Below are 27,594 nucleotides of genomic sequence, written 5' to 3' on the forward strand. Positions count from 1 at the left end.
GAAAGGGGCAGCTTATATTTTTAAATAGTAACGTAACCTACCACATTTATTTCTGGGTTCCTAAACTTAAGGGAGGATCCAAGTGTCTCTAATAACAGCCTGAGGAGTGAGTGAAGAGGTGTCAGAAACCCATACCTGTGGCTTTCAGTGTTGTTTCTGCTCCAACTCAGATTCTCCTCCCAGGTCAGGAAACTCTGTTCTTCAGGGAGGGAGGTCTGGTTCTCCACCTGTTCTCTTCTAATTGACTATTGATGGACAAAAAGTTTATGTTTAGCTTCTTTCCCCATCGAGCCCTGTGAAGCTCCAGAGAACCATTCTTTTGCAAATCATAAACCTTGGTGTTTAAGATTATTTTTTTCTGCTGTGAATTTCAGAAAACCTATTTAGGAGCTTAGGAGTTGAGAATTGATTTCTTTTGGTCTTTCCAGTTTTTAATTTTTTTACAAAAGATTTATTGGCTTTGTTTGTTTTGTTGTTTTGTGTCCTTCCTTCATAAATGTTCTCAGAAACAATAAATGCATTTGACTCAGTGGGCTAAGGTAGTACAAGAAAACCTCAATTATTGTCTCCAAGTAGAATTTCATCACAACTGGAAAGTAGGTGACATGGCTGCTAAAATAAAGGCTGCTTGGGCTGGAGCTTTAGAGAATTGTCCTGAGTGACTATCTAAAATATGCTTACCTTGGTGGTGGTGCCTTATCGTCTCCCATCCCATAATCTCTAAGGCTCATTGTAAAGGATTTGTAAAGGATTTACAATGCTAGCTTTCTATTTTCTGCTTGGAATCTTTCGTTTGAGAATTATAATGTTTGCCCATGGTATTGCACTAGCCAAGCTCACAGGTATACTAAATTAATACTCAAGTCAATCCAAATGAAATTACAGTGAAGCAGAAAATCAGTAAAACAGGAAGCTCAACTTAGATTCTGGTTTCTTGGACCATTTAAATTTAACAAAAACTCAAATTTCCATTTAGCTGTATACATTTTTCTTTATAATTGTTTGTTTGAAAAGGCATGACTATTTACTTATAAGAATTCACCATTAAAAATATTATGTTTTAAAAATTTGGGTTATACATGTTCATTGCAAGAAATTTTGAAAACATGGAAAAGTATATAAAAAATTAAAAATACACATACTCCCATCTCCCCAAAATAATTACAGTTAACAATATGGGTATTTATTTGCAGTATTTTTTTCCTTCAAATACTCACTTTTTTAAAAAGGAAACACAGATTTGATTATATAGTTTTGCATTCTGCTTTTTATAAAAAACTTAATTTGAATTTGAATTTGTTCCTGTGTCATCATATATTTTTCGAAACATGTTTAGTATAGTTGCGTAATATTCAATCCTGTGAAGGTACAATAATTTATTTGATCAAGTTTCTATTGGACTATTAGGTTAGACTTTTTAGGTTCTTTTTAACATTTCAATTGTATAAATAATACTGAAATGTTTATATTTATATTAAAATCTTTGTGTCCCTCCAATGGTGTCTTTAGGATAACTTTCTAGATGTGAAGTTACTGGGTTAAATGGTATGAACATTGTTAGGATTCTTGATATATCACAGTTGATCATATCTAAGAACTCATAAATTATAAGATGCACCATTATTATTTTATTTAACACTAAGAAAGAAAATGATGCCAATTGAAATTAAATATAATACTTCCTTACTACTTACACCTTTTATTTTATATTAATAAGTACTGAAAGAGTTTTCTTAACTTATTTAAACATAAAATTAGTAGTTTATGTTTTATGTTTGTATATCCATAAAGGAGAAGCAAAAAACCCTGGTGAAAGTATTCACCCCTAAACTTCCTCATTCTTCTGAGTCACTTTACAACTCCACATGGTATGTGATCAGAGTGCCATAAAAAGCACTGTATGCTGCCTTTAAAAAAATATGCTTTTCTCTTTGCTCCAGGATTTTCTTTCAACCACTGACATCCATTCTTTAAAATTTGGTGCACATGGTCTGGTAATGACAGCTAAGCCTCAACTTTTGCCTGGCTAACAATGACCACAAAACACATCTTAATTTAGAGATATTAAAGAAGTACTTCTGAGAATGAATAAACTATGTTATACTGCAAATTGCCCACCCAAGAAGTTTTACCAATTTGTACTCCCACACAAAGTTACTCATTTGCCTTAAACCTTAGTCAGCATTGGGAATCTCTATAATCAAAAGCCTTTGCCAATTTGATAGGTGACAAGTGGTATCTCAATTTATACTTCTTTTATTGTTAGACCAGTTGAGATTTATTTTCATAAATTTTGTCATTCATGTTTCTTCTTCAGCCAATTGCTCATATTCTTGGCTTATTTTTCTGTTTTGACATTACTCTTTTAACTATCAATAGTTCTCTACATGCTTTTCAATAAGTGATGTACGAAAGCTGTCAATCTTTCATCTATCATATCTTGCAATAGTTTTCTCTCCTAGTTTTTAGTTTGATTTTTATTAAAATTTATGGGATTATTTTTATTATGTGCAGAAATATCTATTTGCATGTAGTCAAGTTAATTAACATTTTTCTGTGATTTCTTCCCTTGCTCTTATGTTTTGAAAAGTTCTCCCCAAACCTGAAATCAAATAAATATTAATCTTTATTTTCTTCTAATTGTTTCATGATTCACTTTTTCTCCTTTTTAAGAAACTGACTATTTAATGTCTATGAAAATTACTTTGATAAGCATCTAATATTATTTTTTCCCCAAAAGTCAATGACTTGTGCCAGTGTCACTCACTAAGCATTCCCTTTCCTGCTGATTTAAGATGCCAACTTCTTCAAATACAAGCACTTTTATATTTACTAGGTTCTGTACATGGGATAGCAATTCTGGTCTAATGCTTTGTCTGTCTATTCTTGCTTTAGTGGCATATTGTTTTAATTGCTAATTAAGGTGACTATATAATTTAGCAACCAAACTAGATACTTTTGCAAGTAAATTATGCCTAGGTGACAGGTATAAATCTATACTGTCCTGGACAAACCAGTGCACAGGCCCCCTTAGTTATTATGGTTTTTTTATGTATTTTCATACCTGTCAGAGCAAGATTTCCTTCATGCCTTATTTTCAAAACTGATCACTCTTTTCTGAACCCTAAAAATATGCAGAAGTAAGCAGTGATAGGATGAATATCTAAGAAGTATTTTTACTTCTTCATATGTAAAGTTCTTTTATACTTCATATGAGATATGGTTTGCTCAATCTAAATGAACTTCTATTAATTTTGATTTTTGATTTTTTTTGGTATTTATGGACTATTTCCATTACTTTGACTTGAAGTTACTTCCATACTGTTGAGAGATACTCCACAGGGCCACCTATCTTGCCCACACTATCTCTACATTTCCATGGTTTCTATGGAGTTAACTGTTAGGTCAGTCTTTTCTCAAAACCTTCTAGCTAGCTGTTATTTCAGGTGCCACTTAATCTATCACTTTTACAGCTACCATTCCACTTTCTCATCGTATTCACCTGCTGTTGGCATCCTCATCACTAATTAGTACCGATGAGCAAAATTCAACAGAGATTCAGTTCAGATACTTCTCCAAGTTAAGGAAAACAAATCTGTGAATTCCTGTCCATAGGATCGTAGGTCCAAGCTCAGCTGGGGACAGATGCACATGGCCTCTTTCCATAAATCCAGACAGAAAGAAGTCTTGTGAGTCCCACATTGCTTCTCACTGTGGCAGGAGGCAGGCAGTTTTAAATTTTATTTGTTTATTATTATTTGTTTATCTTGCAGCATCCATACCCTGCCCCATAAACTCTGGCTGACACAGGTTCTCCATGGCCACAGTTGTTTCTTCAGCCATCACAATTCCACTCATCAAACACTGTGAAATGCCCCTTCCCCCCCTTATATTATAGAAACAATGTTCTAACTCATTGTGTCCCAGGAACACAAAACACAACATTTATATACAGGAAGCAGATCAGCAAATGTTTGTTGAAGAAGTTTTGAATAACTTTCCAGTGAGAGATCTCTAAGGCAAAGTATACCCTCAGGCTTCATACTTGCCATTTTTGATGTTAATTTTAATTTGATTTTACTAATAAAACCATTTTGAGGGCGAAGAAAGACACCACAGACTGAAAAGAATGTATAGAAGATTCTGGTGGATAATCCCTGAGCTACCTTCTAAAAACTAGCATTTGGGGGTCATGTCTTCCTTTTAGCTGCCCCTTGCCTCTTGTCCTTTCTTCCCTGCTCCTGCCCGTGGGTCTTTATTGTTGTTCCTTCCCCCCAAATCTGTTTTTCAGTATCACTTTCTTGCCTTCCCCTCACATCTGACCCATATTTGCTAAAAACCATCTAGCTAGAATGTATTTTTCCTTTTGCAACACAGTTCCCAGTACAACTCTTCTCCTCCCTCCTTTTTAAAGGATTCGTGTGTTAAAGGTAGTCAGGGGCTCCCCACAGAATCCCTGTTTGCCTTTGCAATGCTCAAGTTCAGGAAGTTCCCCAGGTACAACAAAACATATTTCCAAAGTGCTTTTGTTAGTAAGTTGTTTGGAGCTCGGAACAGATTTCCCAGCAAAAGAAGGCTCTAAATGGTGTTTACAGTTCCCAGCCCAGCCTACAACAACTTGCTTGCTCAACATACTTACTACACATTTGTTGAGTCAAGTGTTCACCGAGTGCCGGTGGTTGAGAATTTTTGTGTTCACCGGGTTGCTCTCTGGCACTGTGATATTTTATTTGAGCTGTTTATTCTCCTGACCTGGTCTCTTTATCACATGCAAGGATTCTGCTTGTTCTGGTAAACATAAGATCTTTCTTTAGCACTGGCTTTGCAAGTTGTACAGCTCTCTACACAGTTCATCCACAAGACAACATAATAATTTTCTGAACACCCAGATGAAGCAATAATAATTCGTACATTCTGATCAAAATTTAGCCATATCCCTGTGAAGGTTTAAGGCACACTAGGCTGTCATGGTCTATGGGATAAGATCCATTGCATAAGGAATATAACCTTATTAAAACATTGTCTTAAGAGAGAGCAGAGTCTCTGATGGTAGAGGGCAGACTGGCGGTTGTTTCCTAGGCTGTGGTTGCTAGCTGGCACGCAGAAGGGCCCAATATTCATGTAGAATGCACAGAGAATGAATGAATGAAGCACAAAGGCGACAGGAGGACTTCTGGGTACGTCGCTCTCAGTGTTTTCCAAGGATTTGAAGCCTGAGTGGGAAGGACTTTTCACTTCACAGTATTTCCTTCTTAATGAGGTCACCAAGAAAGACCAACTTTGAGCATTTCTGTGACTTCGTTATTATTACTTTGCAGAATTCAGAGAGAACAACAACGCCTTCCTGGCATCTGTTTTACTTTGCATCTTTCTTCTTTACCAAAGGTGGGTCAGTGGAGGCTTTATAGTTCAGATTTGAAAAACAAAGTATCTAGGACTATTTACCCTGGGCAGCCAACAAGCCTCTTACAAGAACCTTAAAGATTTTTTGTTCTCCGTTGCAATAAAAAGATGCCTAGGAAGGGCTGCCTGCACCCCCCAGCAGCTTTCGGTTCGAGTTGTGGAGCGTTAGGTCTGGGCCTGGCAGTGAGCCTGCCTACCTACCACTGGCGGTGGGTGTGGGCTGCACTTCCCGCAGCCGCTTCAAACAAATCTCTGAGGCGAGAGGGACAGAGGGACTGCACCTTAATACGGAGCTCCAAGGTACGGCTCTGTCAGGACTGTGGGCGCTAGCGGTCCTTTAGTGGGTGCCTACCCCCTCGGGGCCGGCCACCCTCTGGGGGACAAGTCCCAGGCAGGAGCGCATCTACAGCAGAGCGGGCCTCCCTGGGCTCCCGCGGGCCCTCTGCGCGCACATCCTGGCCTGGCCGGTGTGGGGCGCCCTCCCGTGGGAACGGTGCGCGAGCCGGGCAGGGCGGGACCGGGCGGGGCAGGGCGGGGACGCGGGCCCTCCGCCCCCTCCCTCGCCCCGCCAAACTTTCCTCGGGCTCCGGGCGCGTCTCATCGGCCGCTGGAGAGGAGGCGCTCCGCCGCCCATCCGCCGCGTCCTCCGCTGCTCCTCGGCGCCCGGCCGGAGCCCGGCGCCCGGCCGCCCCGTCGCGCTCGGCCCCGAGGGCATGCGGCAGCGGCAGGGGCCCCGGCTCCCGGGCTCGGCGGCGCGGGCGAGCGTGAACGGTGAGTGAGGTGGCGGGCGCGGGAGGGTTCCCGGAGCCACGGCCGGCCGGGACGCGCGTGGGGAGGCCGGGGCGCAGGGGCCTCCGCCGGGCCCAGCCCGCGGCTTTGCAGGGTTGCCTGGCTTGCTTGCAGCCTGGGCCCCAGACCCACTCCACGCTCCTGGGACAGGACTCTTAGGGCGGGTGTGTGGCGCATCTCGCCCTTTCCCCACTTTTTTCCCCCCTAGGAGCAAAAAACAATACAGATGCAAAATCGGGTGGGCTGGTGGGCAGAGCTCAGGGGCGCCGAGAGCGCGGCACAGGCTGCACGCTGCCTTTGCACAGGTGCTGTTTCCCAAACTCGGTCTTCCTGCCGTCGATGGTAATTAGGCAACTGGGCTTCTGCCGTGGAGCCAAGGGGTATGACATTTCCAGCCTCCAGTTACACCCGGTGCAATGATGTGTCCGTTGGGGAACAGCTTGAACCTGTGCAGGCATGTAAAGATTGGGGAAAAGTTATTAGCTAACTAGTAACACAATCAGGGGTGTGCTAGCTACTGGAAAGTTCCCGGGACCCCCCTCACCACTGGCAGACAAAATGCTGTGTTCTGTAGTAGTGTTACTTTATTGCTTTCCGGCAGCAAGTTGCAACTCCCAAAATCGCTTAGAAATTTCTCAAGCATGTAATTTGAGGAGTGACTGTGAATATTGGAAACAATTTAGTCTTATTAAGGTAATCATTAGAACAGCCCTCAAAAGCATTTGTAGGTCAATTTTTACCTGAGTAATTTCCACGAAATGTGTCCTTCGTAATTTGTTATTGACGTTAACAACACTCTTCTCCCTCCTCACTCCTTTGCTGCCTAGAGTAAGTGTTACCTGCTCTTGGAATGTCACTTTAGAAGTAAAGGGCCGCTCAACTTCTCACAGTTCCTACTTTTTATAAGTCGGAGAGTAACGCAAACGTTGGTCACAGACAATCCTTTCTTTATAAGTAGGTGATTATTCTGTGCACTGTGCAGCATTTCATTAATGCATGGGTTTTTGTGTAGCTAAGTAGAGTTGTTGGGTTTTCCAGTGAACTATCCATAGTTGCTAAACCTTCCTATGAGACATCGGATCCAATTTTATGGTGGTCTGAGTCTAGTGAATAGAATTTTCCTTTTTTTTTTTTTTTGGCCAGAAGTGATACAGTTAGAAACACACATCCTTGGCTCTTTTAACACCATGTTTATCTAAACAAACTGGACCATTCTAAAAAGACCAGCAAGCAAACCCTGTGTTGTGTACTTAAGATAAGCTTCCAGACTGTATGGACCTATTATCATATAGGGACCTGGACATCTAAGGATCTGGACAACAGTTACAGTGATTGTCACTACCGTGTAACTAGGAAAATAGATTATTTTGGCAAATTTTTCTTGTTTCCTTTTTTTGCCTTTAGAATTCAAAATTTGTAGCTTTGATTTAAGGGACACTCCACTTTTGTAAATCTGGCAAATACATACATCAACTACCAGATGCTCTATATCAGATCAGATCTATTTTAGGTAGCTGACAATTTTACAAGATGTTTGATAGAACAAGTCTGTATGTTTTCTATAAATGAAGACTGAAATGAAAACATTAAAATATGCTATTGTTTTTCATGTATGTTCACCAGAACCCATTTGAGATACTATAACAGGTTAACCATCTCATTTTTCAAAAACACACATGCACAGAGGAACAAATGCACACACAGCATTGCAGCCAGGCAGCAACTGAGGCACACACTCCCAGAGACAGCTGTACACACATGCCTGAGGCTGGCTGCTTCTCCTCCGCATTCCCCAGCTTCCTGCTGAGGAGCAGCAGTTCACCATGACTTAAGCCCAACCTCTTATTTCTTTGGGCTAGGGCAAGGGGAATCACTGTAACTCAAAAGGGAATTACGATAACTCAAATTACCCATTAGCCATTCTCCTTGGAGTATACATTAGTTCAAATGCTTTCTGGCCTGTGATTATACCCAACAGAGTGGTTAAGTCTGATCGCAAGCTTCTAAATGGAAGACCAGGCCCAAGGCATTATTAATGTGGTATAAAGGGAAGAGCAAGGTTTTGCTGTCACACCAGCTTTTTGTTCCAGTCTAGGCTTTCCTTGTCTGTTAAAATGAAGATTATATTCACCTCCCAAGATTAAAAGAGAAAGCACTTAGCATGGTTTCTGATATACAGGAAGTACTCCTTAAATGCTGGTTGCTTTCTTTTCTTCCACGTAAACATTAAAGTATTGACATTTCTGTAAACACTGATGCAAATGTATAGTGTTCCTGGAAGAGTGCAAAGATGGATTTCCAAGTCGTAGGTGCCTTAGAGATGTTATGCACATTTTTCTTACTTGCTTTCCTCTTTCCTGACCATGAGCCTTTCACCCCTCCCTTCATTGTTCCTCCTGCAGGTACTGAGCCTCCTCCTTTCTAGCCTTAGTGATCCTTTGTCCTTCATCCTGGATTCTGTATGTAAGTGGAGGAGTCTCCTGGAACTTAGTCCTGCCATGGAGGAGAGAGGTGTGGTGAGGATGGGGGCTGTCTGCACTGAGTGTTTGTGCTTTTGCAAATGCAAATGATGGGCTAGAGGCACTTGGAGTACAGGGCTCTGGGTTCTAATCCCAGCCCCACTTTTGTGAGTTCTTGTGACCTTGAATATATTACTTGTTATCCTTGAATCGGTTTTCTCATTTATACAATGGAGATAGTAATTCCTTTTCTACCTGTCTGCATGGATTGTTGATGGATCTCATTAAGTTATGTATGTGGAAGAGCTTTGTGCCCTGTGAAAGGTCATATAAATGTTGGAATTAAGGAGCCCGGGCATCCAGATGTGGGCCATCCCAAGCAGGCTCACTCGGCACTGACTATTTGGGGGTATTAGGATCTCTGGGTGTCTTGAGTGCTAAGTGGGTATTGCTGCACCCTCTCCACATCCCTTTCTCCAGACATCTGATGTCATTCTAGACTTCAAGGAGGAAATTGTACCAAAAGTTGAGAAAGTTCTCTGTGGGAAATACAAGCGGGAGATACATTTCAGGACTGAGACTGCCTAACACTGCGTGATCAAAGGTACAGGGCAAAGTTCCACAGAAACTTTAATTCCCTCTTAGAATTTCCCATACTGTCTGCTCATCTCAATTCTTGGTGGACAAAAACAAAGAGCTAGCCACCCACGCATAGGTCAGAAGGAGAGTGGTGATGGCAATCATCGCATGTTGAATTGAGTGCACCCACACCATCCTCACTCCCCTGAGCCTTCTTGCTAACTTGGCTCTCTGAGTTTCACTCTACAAAGCCCTAAAGTGACTCAAGGCATTGCTCCCTCTAATACAATTAAGCCAATTATTTAATTCAGTCTGAAAGATGTTTGTTGCTCTATGCCTGACCTGACAAGCCAGGAGAGTAGTACCGACTGAGAAGAAAGTCCTAACATCCTGGGTTGTACCACCTGTTCTTCATCACCCCTAGGCCTCTGTCCCCCTCTGTGTTCCTCTTCTCTCTTCCCTTCCTTGCCTGGCTTCTGCAGTGCCTGACCTCTAGCCTCCTGTCCCACCTGCCTCTCATCTTGAACTCCTCCCTTGTCCATGGCCCCTGGCACTGCCCTGCTCCTATGAAGCTTGTCTCCCCTCCTTAGATGTGAATCATTCATACATCTCAGGCTACGCCAGACTGAGTGTCACTCTGGAAGGCAACACACCCAGTACAGCCTGCCCCACCCCTTCTTAAGGATGTTAATCAGCCCCCCTAATTACTCATCACCTAGTCCCATGTCTTCATTGTTCTCTGGGACATTAGGATGGACCTTCTACTGGCTGGCCTTGACTCAGCCATGTACAGATTCATGGGTGTTATCAAGGGATGGCGTGGCAAGTGACAGCGCTGGGTTAGAGGGCACATTAGCCCCTCCGTAAACCCACCAGTTTGCCCAAAGACCATCCAAGCAAATATGCAGTCTAAACGAAAGCAGTGTACTTGCTTTGTAAATGAAGCTTTAAGGCAAGCCCCTGGTCTCCCTTTAAGCCAGGCCATCCCAAAGCCAATCCTCTGTAGGAATTCTGAAGTTGCTCCCAAACAGACCATGCTACAGTGGGGCCGGTCAGAGACATTCACTTCCCAAGGAGAGCTAGAAATCCAAAATTAAGGCCATTGGCAGTGACTATAATAGTTATTGAAGACCAAAGCAAGGGATCAGGTGTAGTGTCTATTGGGAGAACATCAATGAGTCATGGAGGAGGAGATGATTAGACCTGGCTACTCTAGCTTATGAGCTTCCTAAGGGCCTTTTACATCTTTACACCTGTTTTTGTGCATCGTTGTCTTTATGTTGTGCATTGTGAACAGTGAGGATGTGTTAACTGAACAGGGATGAGAAGAATCAGTGGTTGGGTAGAATCTGCTATAACAGGATCAGTGGAACTTGTCCATTACAAGTACGCAACTCTCCACATATGCAAATTCCAGTACCATCCAACAGAAGGAAATGAAAAGGAATGACAGCAAGGTTAAATTTCAGTGGATTGCTACCAGGTTATTACTAGGCTTTCTCAGTTCATTTCCACCCTAGTTTCTTAGATAATGAAGTCTGTGGCCTATTTCAACTGATACACTCTATTTTGTTGACAGGGAAAGGAAAATGCCTTAGGAAAAGGTGTGAATTTACATCATTCAACAGGGTAGATATAAACTGAATTTCTTCTCTTTTGAGCTTTCTCTGAAAAAGGCAAACTGACTAATCATTGCTATTTTCTATTATGTAATTAGAGTTTTATTCTGATATTTTCATTCGAGTATATGGATTTTTCCCCTACAAACTCTTGTCAACAATTCTAAGGAAAGATGCACTTAAAAATTTTTATTGACATTTGCCACAATCAGATTATATTTCTTTGAGAATCAGTAAATGTTTGCAAAGGGCGTTAATGTCATTATGGAAAACAATTATGCCTCTTTCATTTCTCACGGTGGGGTGGGAAAGGCAGGGGAGGAGAATTTGCTACCAAAAAGGGGCTCCAATGGTCAGTGTGGCGAAAAGAGCCCTGGGCCAGAAGGGTGAGAGCTGGTCAGAGTGAATCAGTCTCCCATTTTTAGTTTTCTTCTCTGTGAAGTGGAGAATGCTACACTGCCCATCTCACCATGGGATCAAATGGGGAAAGACATGTGAACTCACTTGGAATTTTTTCCAGTGGTGTATATAAATGAATGCATTTTGATTCTAAGATCCTGATGGAGTGGTTGCAGTGGTCTCCAACCATTTTGGCACCAGGGACTGGTTTTATGGAAGACAGTTTTTCCATGGATGGGAAGGGGGTGGGGGGAGCACAGAGCTCAGGCAGTGATGCACGGCCTGGTTCCTAACATGTCATGGACTAGTACCGGGCCACGGCCTGGGGGTTGGGGTCTGCAGGTCTAGAGAAAGTACAGTATAGTTAGAATGTTAAACATTAGATTTGAAACTCAGCTGGCTAAGCCCCTCTTTCCTGATTATACATATTCATCTGGGACTAAATGTTTTCAATGGTAGTGAAAAATACCAGCGAGTGACTCTGAACAGGGTGGTAGAGGAGAAAAGCCCTTGGCTTTGGCCTTGTCATGGCGAACCACTCATTGTGAGGGAGGGATCCCTCCTTTGGACTCCCCTCCTCATTAATCTCTGTTGGGAACCCCTTCTCCCCCACTTCTTGGGAATGGGCTCACCCTAGAGCTTACTGGACTTCCTCTGACTCCTCTAGACCCAGGAGTGGACTGGGGGCTTTACGTTTGGTATATTACTCACTTTATCCCAACAACCGGACAGGTTAGATCTTGTCTCCCTTTTACAACAAAGGAAAGTGAGGCTCAATTTCTTAGGTCCTATTTCAATAACAGTAATTAGATTAGAGGTCAGAGGCTATTCTAAGCATCTTATTTAAATCTCCCAACAACCTTAGGAAGAAGTTACCATGATTACCCTCATTTTGTAGATGAGAAAATTAAGACACAGACAATTTAACGAACTTGTTGGTAAGCAACGCTTTAAACTCAGGCTGACTAGGTCCAGAGGCCATGATCTTTTGCAGGTGAATATCCAGTTTTCCCAGCACCAGTTGTTGAAGAGATTATCTTCTCCATTGTGTATTCTTGGAACCCTTGTTGAAGATCAGTTGATCATACATGCATGGGTTTATTTCTGGGCTCTCTATTCTGTTCCATTGGTCTGTATGTCTGTCTTTATGCCAGTACCGTACTGTTTTAATTACTGTAACTTTAAAACATGTTTTGAAACCAGCAAATATGAGGCCTCCAGCTTTGGTTCTTCTTTTTCATGATTGTTTTTGGCTATTTAGAGACCTTTGTGGTTTCATATGAATTTTAGGATTGTTTTTTCTATTTGTATAAAAAATGCCATTGAGATTTTGATAGAGCTTGCATTGAATCTGTAGATCACTTTGGGCAGTATGGATATTTTAAAAATATTAAGTCTTCTGATCCATGAACATGAGATATCTTTTCATTTATTTGTGTCTTTTTGAATTTCTTTTATGGGCATTTTATAGTTTTCAGTGTACAAGTCTTTTGCCTCCTTGGTTAAATTTATTTCTCAGAGTTTTGATCTTTTTGATGCTATTGTAAGTGTAATTGTTTTCTTAATTTATGTTTTTGGATTGTTCATTTTTAGTGCATAGAGATGCATCTGATTTTTGTATGCGCATTTTGTATCCTGCAACTTCACTGAATTAGTTTATTCTAACAGATTTTTTTTTGTGCAGTCTTTGGTGATTTCTACATGTAAGATCGTGTCATCTGCTAACAGAAATAAGTTCTTCCTCTCCAGTCTGGATGCTTTTGTTTCTTTTTCTTGCCTAATTGCTCTGGCTAGGACTTCCAGTACTTATGCTGAATAGAAGTGACAAGAGTGGGCATCCTTGCCGTGTTCCTCATCTTGGAGGAAAAGCTTTCAGTTTTTCACTGTTGAGTGTGAGATTAGCTGTGAGGGCCATGCCCTTTAACCACTCTACTCACTTGCTTATCTGCTAGTGTTTGAACCCAGAATCTGAATCCTGTTTCTTCTGAATACTGTTGCACTGCGTTGCCTCTCCCCTCCTTCCTCTTCCCCTTTTCCGCTCTTGCCTCCCTGTTTTGTTTCAAGCAGCAGTGGGGGGAAAATGGCAGTGTCTTAATCTCAGTCACTGTGGCACTGAGGCCATATTAAGGCAGCGGAAATTCTTTCCTGAACTATAGTTATTTTAATGTAGTTATAAGATGACTTTGTCATCCTTCCCTGTTAAATTGAGGTGTTAGAGCATGAACAGTTAATTTCCCAGAATGCCAGTTGTATGTTTCATTGAACTTTTTAGAAGTTTTGAGTCATCTAACCTTCTTGGGAAGTACTATCTACCATTTATTGAGCAATTCCTATGTACTAAGCATCTTGCTAAGCACTTTAGAAGTGTTGCTTTAATTTAATCATTTCAACAATCCTGTATAGCTGTCATAGTGATTATGCCATTTTTAGAGAAGAAGGAACAGGTTCTGGCCAGATCAGCGGTGTGCCAAGGAAGAGCCACTGCAGAGAGTGACGAGTCTACATCTGACCCAGGTCCAGCTGATGCCAAAGCTCCCCAGCCCTCCCCTCACTGTCTTGCCCCTACTGTGTGTCACAGCCTGCCATGCTTTTCCTGAAGGGTGTAGGTTACCCCAGAGCTCCATGGGTCTTTCTCTCCCTTCTCTAACCTTTTTTTTTAAATATTCACACTAAAATATCTTTTTCTTTCAGTTCTGACTGATAAATCTCCACTATGCAATGGAAGAATAGAAACAAGAAAACCACAATAAAAACTCCCATTCAGAAGAATCAGAAATATGCAGTAGTCACAGGTGCCTAAAAGCAAAGAAGCCCTGCTGGGCAGGAATTATTAAGACCTCCCTGCCCTGGCAGTGGAGTAAGTTCTGTGGTTGGTCCCAGCTTCTGCTTTCTGGGAGGCGCCTCCCAGAGGCCCTGGCTTTGTCCCCAGGGAAGTCCGTCCTTGTTCTTTACCCTCTGTGGCCACATCTGAAGTGGCTATTGGAATGTGTGTGCTCCTTGGGGGAGAATGAACATGGGGCTTTCCAGGCTAAGCTGTGGCTTCCCGGCAATATAATTCCTTAAAATCTTTATAGGCTCTGGTCTGTTTGCTTCTAGTCAATTCCACTTGCCAGTTACCACATCCAAATTCCATTCTGGATCAATTTCTTAAGCATGCCTACTTCCCAGCTTCTGCACTTGGCCTGTCTCTCTCTTCTTCTCTTCAGTTGCCTTTACTTTGAGGTCCTCTGAAACACGGACTTGGGTGGTAAGATGCACCCTTGCTCTGATCGTTGCTGTAGGTCTACCCTCCTTTGTTTCCCTGCAACGTACTATTGAGAGGCCTTTGAGGAAGGTGTGAGCAGTAATACTATTTTCTGCTCTTTGGGGTTACAGGAGAAGTTAATGTTTCTGATCCTCCAAAGCCCTCAGTTTCTGGACACTGCCATCCCTTTCCACCTTTGCTTGCAAACCTACAAACAATTCCTGCCTGAACTCATCTCTTTCTTGCAATTTCTTGCTAAAAGCTGCCAGGAGCAGCCATCATAGGCTCATGTTCTGGTTATTTCCAGCTCCTTCACCTAGAGCTACAGGCTTCTTGGTCAAAGAGGCCCCAAAAGACGGCGACTTGAGAAAACAGAAGTTTATTTTTCTCTCATGTTAACAGTCCTGAGGTGAGTGGTTCAGGCTTGGCGGGTCCGCTTCCCCTTTTCTACTCTTGCCTCCCTGCGTTGTTTTAAGCATCCGTGGAGGGAAAGTGGTTTCATCTTGTTTCTCTGGCCTCCACTAGGGTAGTGCTTCTCAACTCTCTGTGATGAAAGACAGGTTTTCTTTATTTCTGTCAAAAACCAATACTTTCGGCATATACTCTGTTCAGAGACAAATCCATCGATCATGCACTTATATCTCACAGAAATGTCAAATTGCTATAAACTTTTCTTCAGTGTTGATTCTCAATTTCTGTACTTGTTTTCTTGCTGATGGAAACTATAGTAGTTCATAGACTACTTGGACTGAACTACTTGGACTGAATGTTCAATGTGGATCACAGGCCTGTTTTCCTTCCAACTTGCAGGTAGGAAAAAGGAAAGTAGGAGTGCACCCACAGAGTTTTAGCACTCACCTGGCAGTAGCACACTTCATTCATGCTCACATTCCATTGGCAGGAACTTAGTCACACAGCCCCGTTTGCTGCAAGGAGGCTGGAAAATGGAGCCTCCAGGTGCCCAGCTACAAGTCTGTTACTCTGTAAGAAAAGGAAAACACCATTTAGCAGTCTATGGTACAGAACACAAAGCTAAGTCATAATACAGAGGAATAAGAGAAGTCATAGGGCAATATATAATTACAAGAGAAGTCACAGGGTAATATATAATTATGGTCAAATGAGTTAGAACAACTATGAGTTCAGTTCATACTACTCAGAATAGTACTCCTTAGAATGGCGTCTGGGGTCCTGCTCGTCCTTTAATGCAGCCTGAGGGTTAGGGACCAGTCATGTGGTAAGGTTAACAATGGGAAATTCAAGTGAGAAGAGGCTGAGGACCATTCTCCAGGGAAAGTTACCCAGGTTTGGTGCTGAGTTAGAATTCCCAAGGCTGTGTCCAGAGGCCTTGGTCAGGAGCAGATCCAAAGGCAGGGAGCACTGTAGTAGTCAGGACCCAATGGGGCATCAGGGAAAGTGGCTCTAACAGTCTACTCTGAGCCCAAGCAAAACACCAGAAAGAGGGAGAACAAAAGGTCCTGGCCAGTGTAGGTTGGACAGAAGCTCTCCTGTTTCAAACCATCCTGCCAACTTGCTAATGCTGTAATACAAACAACTAGTGGGGCCTGAAGTCATCATCACCATCATTTTAACTCTCTATATCAAAAACTTGGTGTTTAAATTTAAAACTTTATTCCTTATTGTGGCTTCATCATCTCCAACAGCTGAGCTGAGGGAGGTTGAGAGTTCCAGAGACCATACATGCGGTCTTCATGGTGATTTTCTTCTTGCTTATCTCCAAGACATGTTGGGTGTCTGATATGCAAGTGGCAGCTTAGCATGAGAGAGAAGGCACGAGAGTGTAAGGGCTTGTGGTAAGTATTTCGGGGTCATTCACATAGAGAAAATAATTTAAGCAATAATGTTTTTGGTGGAAGAAAATTTAAAGGGAAAAGAAGAGAGGGCTAAGAACCAAGTGTAGGAGCGTCTACACTTTTGTGGAAGAACAAAATACAGGAATGCTGAGGACAGTGGTAAAAGAACCAGGAAAGTTGAGACACAGAGGTAGCAGGAGGGGAGTTTCAAGAAGGGAATAACTATTATCAACTTCCACAATAAAACAACAACAACAACAAATATGAGGACTGGAAAAAGAGGATTTGAGAATTATTCAATCAAATTGAGCACATTTTTCTTTTTTAAATTTGTGTCTATTACAAGCTAGATTCTGTATTTGTGGTTTAAATATCAGGAGGACAGAAGGATACAACTCTTCTCCCAAAAAGTTTAGAATTAAGATTAAGACAAATAAATATTTAATGAAAGTATGTTGAATGCCATAGGAGAGGTACCAAGTATTTCTCAGCCAATTTTTCTTGAAGAATGGTCTATGCTTTCTTTCTACTGCTGTTATCACCCAAGCATTATTCAACACAATGTGATCAGTTTTCCATATCCTCTACTTCCAACCAACTAACTGAAAGTAACCAACTAACACATTGATTAAACATCATTTGCACGTCTACTACATGCCACTAGACTGGACATTGGGTGCACAAACATGAGTAAGAAACTGCTCTTGCCCTTAAGAAGTCATGGTCTGGTGGTAAAGGCTGACACCAGGGCAGAGAATGCTAACAGAGTGAAATATCAGGAGATTTCCTCCCCCCAACCCCACCAGGGGCTAAACGAGAGTCTGAATCTAGTAAATAAAAAGCCACTTTAGGAGAATCAATGTATACATGTGTTAGCAGCATCCAAGTAGAGGTTTTTCCAGGTTCTTGGTGATCATCAGGAGAAAAGAATTTCAGGACACACCACATAAGCCAAGCGAGCAGCTTTTTATTGACAGATTGAACGTGAAAGTATACTATCTCAAGAGAGAGTGGGCAGGCTCGAAAAGAGAAGCTGCACTGGAAGAAAGTGGTTTTGGTCTTTTGAAGTCTTACTAGTTGAGGGGAGGAATATTCAAGGTGAAGGGGTTGGCTTTTATTAAGAATTTAGGTAGTAATTCCTAGAATTAGGTTCCCTCCTATTTTCATACTTTATATGGTTGTTGTGGAACTGTCCTGGTGATTTTAAGGGTGGAGAAATTTTAAAACAATGTAAATGATATTATAATTAGCCAAAGTTCACATACAGTGACAGAGATAGCTGACAAGCCTGTTGAAGCTAGTTCTTGCCTGTGGTTATCAGCCTCCCCTCACCCCCGCCCCAGTTAGCTTCTGCCTGAGGGTTGTTTATTTTAACAACTGCACCCAATCTTCAAGCCCCTGTATCTGGTCTCAGCCCTGTCTCCTAGTCTCCTACTCTAACACATGTATGGAAAGTTCCAGTTGTACAGATCACAAAGGTTCCAAAGTTGAGGATTTCCTCTGATCTTGCCCAAGCACATTTGCATTCAGATTGGAAGGAACAGGTAGAAGAGCAGAAGTTAAGAATGCTAGGCCGGGCGCGGTGGCTCACGCCTGTAATCCTAGCTCTCTGGGAGGCCGAGGCGGGCAGATTGTTTGAGCTCAGGAGTTCGAAACCAGCCTGAGCAAGAGCGAGACCCCGCCTCTACTAAAATTAGAAAGAAATTATCTGGACAGCTAAAAAAATATATATATATAGAAAAAATTAGCCGGGCATGGTGGCGCATGCCTGTAGTCCCAGCTACTCGGGAGGCTGAGACAGGAGGATCGCTTGAGCCCAGGAGTTTGAGGTTGCTGTGAGCTAGGCTGATGCCACGGCACTCACTCTAGCCTGGGCAAAAGAGTGAGACTCTGTCTCAAAAAAAAAAAAAAAAAAAATGCTACATAAAAAGAGAAAGAAATTACTTGGACAGCTAAAAATATACAGAAAAAAAAAAAGAGTGCTACAATAGGCTGGTCCGATGGTAGTGGATCATCAGAGTTTATTAACATTAGTGTCACTAAAGTTGGTATTCAATCCCCCACTGCTAAATTTGACTGGCTTTAAAAAAAATAAAAAGAATGCTACAATAAGATGAGGGTATTGGTAGAATAGGAAGAGCTTATCCTGAGCCCCCCCTCTCAGTGTTCTGAACCCGTAAGCTTCCTTCTCTACTCAGGGATTGTGTCTGGCTCATGTCCCCAGGATCTAAAGATCATCTGCCATTATAGTAGTTCCACCAAGGCTGCAAGCAACAGACCTTTTGTCAGAGCAACACTTGTCCAGCACGCCCCGTGGAAATGCCCACTCACTGGAAATGCCACTGTGGAAGATGGACCAATGGTGTACACCAAGATGATGATCTAGTAGCCACATCTACACTGCTTTTGCCTTGTGTGGGACTGCAGTGCTCCTGGGCTCAGGTTGTCATCACCCTACCCCTTGCCCTCCTCCAGGCATTGTAAGAAAAATCTACTGCTTTCTTCTCTGCAATGTCTTACTTCAAACCTGGCTACTCCTTGGAATTAATACTTGAATCCATATCATATACTTTCCATGGTATATGAGGCCAGGAATACAGATAGAGTTGGAACTGATCCTGGATTACTTTGAAGGACGTTTGTGAGGTAAACTTCAGTTTGCAGGAATCTATTGGAATCCAGGGCTGTCATCTTTGTGTTATGTAACTCCTATAACCAAGGGTAGATCACTCATTTATTGAATCACTATGTGCAGAGAAATTTACTAGGGTTTTGGTATGTGTGAGGGGACATTCAGGGCATCAAAAGAATTGCGGTATTGGTCCATGCCCTTAAGATTATGAGTCATCGTCTTTCCTTCTCTGAGAGTTGTTATATTTATAACTAGGAAATGTTATTGTGTACTAGATAATTCTAAAATATTTAAGAAAAATTCATAACATAGTATTTATAACATCTCAAATAACTGTTTTTATTGTATTATAATGTCCTTTTTAAGACATCTGTAGAGTTCCACATGTGGAAGATGATAAAGTCAAACCGGTAATTGGAGTTGAGGGATACTATCTGTAGAGTAAGGAAGAGTTCATATAAATCACCAAGATATGGTACAGTGTCCTTGAGCTAGAAACAGCAAGAACAGTTAACACCCCTCAACTTAAAAGTGAAGGGGAGGGAGAAGGGGAGACTACCTGTATGAAGAGGGCTGCCTGATGGTGGCTAACCCAGCCAGTCCAAGCAACCCTGAGGGAAGGGAGCAGGAGAAACCAGTATCTCAACGTCACCGTCTTCCTTCCTTCCCGTCTCTTGCTGTGCCCCTCAGTCGTGGAAGCTGGAAAGCAAGGCAGAAGTCCCTGAGGGCCAGCCCTGCAAAATAAAGAGCAAGTGGAGAAGGCTAGGGAGAGGAGCTGGCCGGGGCAACCGATGGGACCAGGCACAGCATTCAAATGCCTTTTATTTCCATTTACATGACCTGGCCATGTTTACTACCAGATGGGCACAGGGTAGAAGAGGAAGGTAGGCAGAATGTGGAGGTTTATGGCCGCCGCCACCACTTTAGTAGTGAATCTTTGAATCCTTCCTCCAAAGCATGGAATGCCTGCAGGAGCCCCTCTGACTCATTTGTTTAGCAATAACAGTGCTCTCCTTTAGGATCTCTGAAGCCTGGATTAGAAGAACTATTTCTCACTACAGCCACATGCTTTTAAAATATTATTTTCCTTTCTACATAGAGTGTGAGGACTCAGTCAGGCACTAACCTGGGCAGGTATGATCTCCAGAAGCAAGAAGGCGTCACTGCAGATCACTACTGACCTGTCTCTGGTAACAGGATTATTTGGAACAAACCATGTAGAACAAGAGACTCTTAAATATCCTCCTTAGGACTGGAGGCAGAAGACAGACCACAAAGTGGAGGAGCAAGGGAACACAGTATCACGGGTGGATTAGGACAAACAGTTTGGACAAAAGCTTTGTTGTGAATTTTACAATGTAAAGAAATAGAATTTTCCCCTCAGGGGAAATTGTCTTAGTCCGTTTTTTTTCCTGCCATAAAGGAATACCACAGACTGAATAATTTATAAAGAAAAGAAATGTATCTCTCACAGTTTTGGAGGCTGAGAAGTCCAAGAGCATGGCGCTGGCATCTGGCCAGGATCATCCCATATTGGAAAGACAGAAGGGCGGAAGGTGGAGGTGAGCATGCAAGACAGAGAGAGAAAATCTGGCCAAACTCATCCTTTTTATCAGGAACCCATTCCTGCAATAATTAATCCACTCTCATGATAACATCATTAATCCATTAATCCACTTGTTAAGCTCCCACTCTCTTAATGCTGCTGCATTGGGGATTAAGTTTCCAACACATGAACTTTGGGGGATACATTCAAAGCATAGAAGAAGTCATTTGGTATAAACAAGCACTTCGAAATTTTTCAAAATACATGTTTATAGATGACAAAGTTCTTTGTACAAGAAGAATATCTCTTTCAGCTGTGAATGTCCACACTTTAAATTCTGACATTTTTGATTCCTCCAAAGAGTAAAGTTACTGAAATGCGATTACACGATGGTCTAAGGATTATTTGCTATATAATAGAACATATGGAGTTATATATAAATATTAATTTTAAGCATTTTGATTAACATCTTTTATGAGGGTCAAAGGATAAAACATATCTGTCATCTTAGTAATCTAATGAGTTAGATAACTTAGATTAAAGTTTTATAATAGATACAGCAAAAACAATTAAAGATTTACATTATGTTTTGATAAACTAAGTCAGGGAATTTGTTGGTCACATTAAATCTATGTGTTGCCTCTTTGGTTTAGTTCTGTATGTTTTCACATTTGCTTTCCTGTTTAATGAAGGGCTTTAAGACAGTCTTCAGTCATCAGGAACATCTGGGGAACAATATCTTTGATTATAGTTGTTTATTAAACAAGTCCTAGGGTAGAAGCTGTGTGTATATTCACAGGCTTCTATAAATCTCATTTGATGGGGGAGAGAGAGCAGTAGGTGAACCCCCTGACGTGCCACAGGCGGTCCTCCCCGCCTAATGGGTTCATATTCATAAACTTGCACCAACATGACAACCTGTTTATTCAGCTAAACTCAGGCTGCAGTTTCCCCCATGTATCACCATCTTTGAGCTGAAGACGACTTGAGAGCTTAAGCTTCACGTTTGTGTTAGTATTTTCTCAAGCACACCCAGCGTAGGCTGCCTCTCTTCTGTGTGGCTGCCCCCTTGGGATCTTTACTAGAGGGTGTATCATGGAGACTTGGTGGCTATGTGAAGAACAGAGGATCTAGATCAGAGCAATTTTAGGTGAGGGAGTTTAAGATTCATTCTTAAGAAACAGAGTAAGCAAACTTTAGCAAAGTTGAGGGTTTAGCTTTCTCAAGAGAAATCATCTAGAGTGTTAAAATAGGAAAGCAGAATTGTAACAGCTCCACCCCTAACAAGCACCCCTACAGTAAACATACTAGCTTTATCCAAGAATATCAGAGGCTTACTGATACTCTATTGCAGACAATATTTCTTTAAGTTTAATCTTGAGCAAATTGCTACTCCTCTGTTTATTTTACCATAGCAAAGAGTAAAATAACTGCTTAGGAGACACAGGGGCTTTATTTATTTTAAAATTGCTTCAGTATAGTAAATAACATCATCTACTATTTAAAGTCTGTTTAATATATTTTTTAGAATAGTTTTGTATTTACAGAAAAATTGAACAGATAGTACAGAGAGTTCCTATATTATACCCCTTCCCTTATGTCCCCTATTATTAAATCTTACATTAATGTGTAGATTTGTTATAATTCATGAACTGATATGGATATATTAACTAAAGTCCATACTTTTTTCAGCTTTCCTTAGTTCGTAGCCAGTGTCCTTTTTGTGTTCCAGGGTCCCATCCACATACACATTATATTCAATCGTTATGTCTCCACAGGCTCCTCTTGGCTGTGAAAATTTCTCAGATTTTCCTTTTTGATGATGTTGACAGTATGGAGTACTGGACAGGAATTTTGTAGAATGTTCCCCAATTCGAGTTCATCTGATGTTTTTCTCATGATTACCCTGGGGTTATGGGTTTGGGGGTGGAAGAGCACAGAGTAAGGTGTAATCATATCCGGATTACAGACTAGCAGCGTGGCTCATCACTGTTGATGTTGACCTTGATCGTCTGGCTGAAGGAGTGTTTGTCAAGTTTCTTCACTGAGAAGTCCCTGCCCCGCTTCAGTATTGTAGTCTTTGGAAGGAAGTCACTATGTGCAGCCCACACACAAGAAGTGGGCAGTTATGCTCTTGCTCCTTTAGGGTGGAATATCTGTGTGGTTTATTTGGGATTCTTCTGCCCAGGAGAATTGTCCCTTCTTTCCCATCGTTCTTTTATTTAGTCAGGTTTTTTTGGTCAGTATGGACTCTTGGACATTTATTTTATACTTTGAGTTATAATCCCATACTACTTTATTTATTTTGTTGCTCAAATTGTTCTAATTTTGGCCATTAGGTCCCCCTCTCTTTTGAAGTTTTATTAAAAGAGGAATCCTGGTTTCTGGTGTCCACACTAACAGGGGAGAAGTCTCTATTATGGGACTGTCCTTCAGACCACCCTGATTGTCTGCTCTGCGGAAGCTGCTCTTCCAGGGTAGCAACACCACTCCTCATACCTCTCAGCCAACAGGACTTGGAGCCAACGCTACCCAGGGAAGTGAAAGAGTTATGAGACCCAAATTGGAGAATATATGAAGAATCAAGTCACAGTGCTCCGTGTGGGTAAAAGGTTGGGGCATGTGAGTGTGAGCGCACAATGAGACTTCATTTGATTGTACGTTTAACAAGCGTTTACTGAGTATCTGCTGTGTGCTGGGCATTGTCGCAGGCACTGGGGGATGCACCAACAACCCAGAGTCCCTGTCTTCTTCCTAAACACACCTTCTAGTTGGGGAGACAGACCATAACTCCAACTAGACAGTGTCAGGTAGTGAGAAATGCCATAAAGAAAAATAAAGCAAGGTAAATGGCTTAAGTGCAGCAGAGGACTAGAGTGCTCTTTGGAAAATGGCAGGGAAGGCATCTCTGAGGAAGAGACCTGTGAGCAGGAATGAGGTAGAGACATGAGCCCTGTGGGTGCCTGGGGGAAAGGGCTTCTGGGCAGAGGGAAAAGCAAGTGCAAAGGCCTTGAAACTAATGGCTAAAATGAACCTCAGGGATTATATGTGAATTTAAATCTTCCATGCTATCCCAATTTTTCCATTAACATGAATTATTAAAAAGAATTCAGTGAACAAGCTTGATTGCATATGCAGGATTGGTAGCTAGGGTACCGACTAACGTAGCATCCAACTAACTCCCATCTGGATGGGGTTTCAGAGAGGAGAGGACTCTTCCACATTTGTGAACCATAGAGAAAGAAAATACACCCAGCATCAACCGACCTTGTCTTCAACACACCATGTTTCTTCCTAGGAGGAAGAGGAATGTTACTGAAATTCACCTAAAAGGCCAGGCAGCAACTTGTCTCATAAGATGTAGCTAGAAATAAAAGCTGCTTGAGTGGTTTTCAAATGTCTTAATTTTCATAATTGTTTCCACATTCTGGGCTGGCTGGACTTTTTTTTTTAGAGAAGCAAGTTTGGGAGAGTCTAAATGAAAGCTTTGCATGTGAAGTTTTCATTTGGATTCCACATATAGACTTTCTAAACCATTATTTTATGAAGTCTTAAATTACTGAAGTTTGAAGTTGCGGTAATTGCTCCAAAGTTTAGCATCTTTTGTTTCTGGGTCAGAACTATCAAACCCTTTTAGCCTTTAGTATAAAAACAAACAAACAAACAACAACTTGTGATTTGGCAGAAGTAAAGTTTAGCAATGTTAACCTGGTCCTGAAATTGACCACATTGTGTCCTACTTACCATAATGAAAACATATTTTCAGAAAAGTGCCTTTTCTACCCTTCTCAGGACTGTTTAAGAAAAAAAACCACAAATGGCTATTCAGAATGTCCCCAATTTTTTATAGTGTGGGGCAGTCTGAATGTGATTTTGATCAGCTCATTCTATTTTGGCAGTTCTATAGTTATTGTAAGTATAACTGTAGTTCTTGGTTCTGTCTGGTATTTCATGTGCCCGTGGAGAGAAAACATAGCCTGTAGATAAGCATGCAAGCTGTGGAGAGAGGCTGCCTGAATAGAATCCAGGGTCTCCCACTTCCTAGCTGTGTGTCCTTAGGCAAGGATGCTTCAGTTTTCTCATTTGCAAAATGGACGTAATGGTAGTATCTATATCTTTCTTGGGAGACTTAAGTGAAATAATCCATGTAAAATGTTTAGTGCAGCACCTGCCACAGAGTAAATACTCAAATATTAGTAATTAAATATAGTAATAATAAAGTGGAGATGACATGTAACTTACCTGAGAACGCATTGTAACCAAGTGATGGAGCTCTCTAATTGTCATATTTAGTGGTTGACATATAAGTCACCATAGGCCCTTAACCGAACCTTTTTATTTTAGAGGGAGAAAAGGTAGTGTAGAGTAGAGATTCATTCATTCATTCAACAAATGCTGATATTACAGAAGTGAGCAAAATAGTCAGGTCCCTGCTCTGCCAGAGTGGAACGGTCCGAGTGGGAGAGAGACGGTCAATACATAAACACAAAAGAGAACACTGGGTGACAAATGAGCTGCTAGGTAGCTCTGATGAAGTTAAACCGGAGCTCTCTGAGAACAACAGCTTCAGGGCTACTATGAATTTGTTGGAGAAGTATCTTTGTGGAGGAGACGGTTAGGCTAGGACTGAAGAAACTTACTAATTTTTTGAAAATCACAGAATCGGGCCAGGCGAGGTGGCTCACGCCTGTAATCCTAGCACTCTGGGAGGCCGAGGCGGGAGGATGGTTTGCGCCCAGGAGTTCGAGACCAGCCTGAGCAAGAGCGAGACCCCGTCTCTACTAAAAGAATGGAAAGAAATTAGCCGGGCAACTAAGAAATAGAAAAAATTAGCCGGGCATGGGGGCACATGCCTGTAGTCCCAGCTACTCGGGAGGCTGAGGCAGGAGGATTGCTTGAGCCCAGGAGTTTGAGGTTGCTGTGAGCTGGGCTGACGCCACCACGCTCTAGCCAGGGCCACAAAGTGAGACTCTGTCTCAAAAAAAAAAAAAAGAAAATCACAGAATCATGTTTTAAGGTTTAAGGGAGGTCAAGAGATGATAAATCAGTCATTTGTTACAAGCTTGCTAAAGTTTTTGGTAATTTCCAGCTAGGAAAGATGATGATCTCTAGTTAATATGTACTGGGGACTGCCAACAAGCTTGGTAGCATATGGCAGAGGAGAAAAAAAATCAAAAGTACTAATGCATAAAATTTTGAGTTACTCATTTTTGCAGCTCTGAGGTGATGGCGTTAGGAAATGTAGGAGAATTGGTAAAAGTTATAGTATGTCCTGATCTGGTCAGGTTTCAGCAAGTAAGGCTTTAGGTATGCAAATATTTGAGGCTTTTCTTTTGAACATTAATTTTGATTTTTCAGAGCTATAATTGTAGAAGAAAGGTAGAACACATTAGGTAGAATGTGTGCTCCTAAGACAATTTGTAAAATAGTGCTTAAACATCTGTTTATTTACTTATTATAGTAAACATGGGATATACAAAAAGCTGGAAAGATTTTTTTAAAAAATGACCCATAGTTCTACCATCCTTAATTAACTATTTACATTTTGGCAATTTTTTATTATCTTTTTCTATATCTTTTAAAAATAGTTAACACACATATTTGTGTGTGTGTGTGTGTATGTATATAATTTGAGATTAAAATAATGACATAGGCTTTTTCTTATATTACCACAACTTCATAGTGAACATTGTTTTCATTTTCTGCATAATATTCCATGGATTTTTTTTCCTTTTTTTTTTTTTTAACCAATTTTCTATATAAACATTTTTGTCTTCCTTGACTGTTTCTCCCCAAAATAGAATATAGGGCCAGGGCTTAGGGAACTACTTAGAGGAAGTTCTGGCCAATCATAGTTCTTCTGTGATATCTCAACTTTGTAAGACAAAACTGCTTTGCAGTCTTAGGACAATTTTTGCTAAAACATGTCTAAGAATGTGCCATTTTGGTTTTTGTGGGGGAAGGTTGAATTTGAAGATTTTTGAAGAAAAATCATTGAGGTTTCATTTCATGATACAATTACAAATTCAGACACATGTTAAGAACCAAAACTAAAATTTTAAGATCCCTTTCAAAAGAAACTTAGGAAAATTTTAACAATATTTTTTTTGTATTATCTTAATTCTAATGTATTTGTAACATTAATTTTGATATTTCTAATAAATTTGTCAAGGATAATATAATGTTTAAATTAGAAATATGTTTCTTTTAGATGTCTAGAGCATGTAACAGAATAAAATACATAAATTATTTTTAATTAGTGAAAGGACACATAATAAATGTATTATTAAAATTTCTCATGTGGTGTCTTAGACTGTTCCTGCTGATATAACAAAAATGCCTTAGACTAGGTAATTTCTAAATGACAGAAATTTATTGCTCACAGTTCTGGAGGCTGGGAAGTTCAAGATTAAAGCACCAGCAGATCTGGTGTCTGGTGAGGGCCTGATCTCTGCTTCTAAGATGGCACCTGATGTTGTGTCCTCACGTGGCAGAAGGGGGCAAATGCATGTCCTTATGTGATGGGATAGCAGAAAGGGGCTCACAAGTTCCCTTAGGCCTCTTTTATAAGGGCACTAATCCCATTCACTTCCCAAAGGCCCAACCTGTTAGTACCACCACAGTGGGGATTTGGTTTCAACATGAATTTTGGAGGAACACAAATATTCAGACCATAGCAAGTGGTTCTTGGATTGTTTGTCTTGAGTTTCTACATACTTTCAACATGGTCGAAAGCTGTATTTTATCTTTGGATATTTAAATTAAATTTTACTAGATTAGTACATTCCATTTAAAGCTCATCTGCTGCTTGTGGGATTAAAAATACAATCTCTCTCAAGCACGGTTTGACAAGAAAATGTTTCAGAAACCTTTTAAATAAATGTATATCCTTAACCTCAATTTTAAATCTATGGATTATTTCTAAAAAAAATAATTGGCCAAGTATGTAAAGATTAATGCACAAGAATGTAGCCTTGTTTATAAAAGTGAAATGCTGGAAACAATGTCCAACATTTAGGATTAGTTAAGTGTGGTATATTCATATAATGGAATATTGTGAAGTTATTAAAATTACCATACTGTCTATATTTTTAATTTGGGAAAATAATT

General features: G+C 41.1%; 1 protein-coding gene across 1 annotated transcript in view; it reads left to right on the forward strand.

Annotated features, from left to right (window-relative positions):
* The first annotated feature begins 5,973 nt into the window (after positions 1-5,973).
* Positions 5,974-27,594, forward strand: part of LPAR3 (lysophosphatidic acid receptor 3) — a 76,045-nt gene continuing 54,424 nt past the window's right edge. Inside the window, exon 1 of the mRNA XM_012661083.1 lies at positions 5,974-6,174. The gene's annotated coding sequence lies outside the window, so the exon portion shown is untranslated. The remainder of the gene's footprint in view (positions 6,175-27,594) is intronic.

Source organism: Propithecus coquereli, unplaced genomic scaffold, assembly GCF_000956105.1.
Source record: "Propithecus coquereli isolate 6110/MARCELLA unplaced genomic scaffold, Pcoq_1.0 Scaffold7, whole genome shotgun sequence".
NCBI classification, from domain to species: domain Eukaryota; kingdom Metazoa; phylum Chordata; class Mammalia; order Primates; family Indriidae; genus Propithecus; species Propithecus coquereli.